The sequence below is a fragment of the Olea europaea genome, unplaced genomic scaffold (assembly GCF_002742605.1).
Source record: "Olea europaea var. sylvestris unplaced genomic scaffold, O_europaea_v1 scaffold1733, whole genome shotgun sequence".
Taxonomy (NCBI): domain Eukaryota; kingdom Viridiplantae; phylum Streptophyta; class Magnoliopsida; order Lamiales; family Oleaceae; genus Olea; species Olea europaea.
Genome location: NW_019235038.1, coordinates 145106 through 145327, shown reverse-complemented (window position 1 = coordinate 145327; position 222 = coordinate 145106).

The window sequence follows — 222 nt, the reverse complement described above, 5'->3', positions numbered from 1 at the left end:
TGACAAATCTCAAATTAAATGTTACAATTGTCAAAAACTTGGTCATTATGCTTCAGAATGTAGAAATATTACTAACCAAGTTGAGGAGAAAGCCAACTACGCTTGTCAGGAAAGTGAAGTAGATCCTGCACTACTATTGGCTTACAAAGGTGAAGAGAGCAGAGAAAAGAATACTTGGTATTTGGATACAGGAGCAAGCAACCATATGTGTGGAAGAAAAAA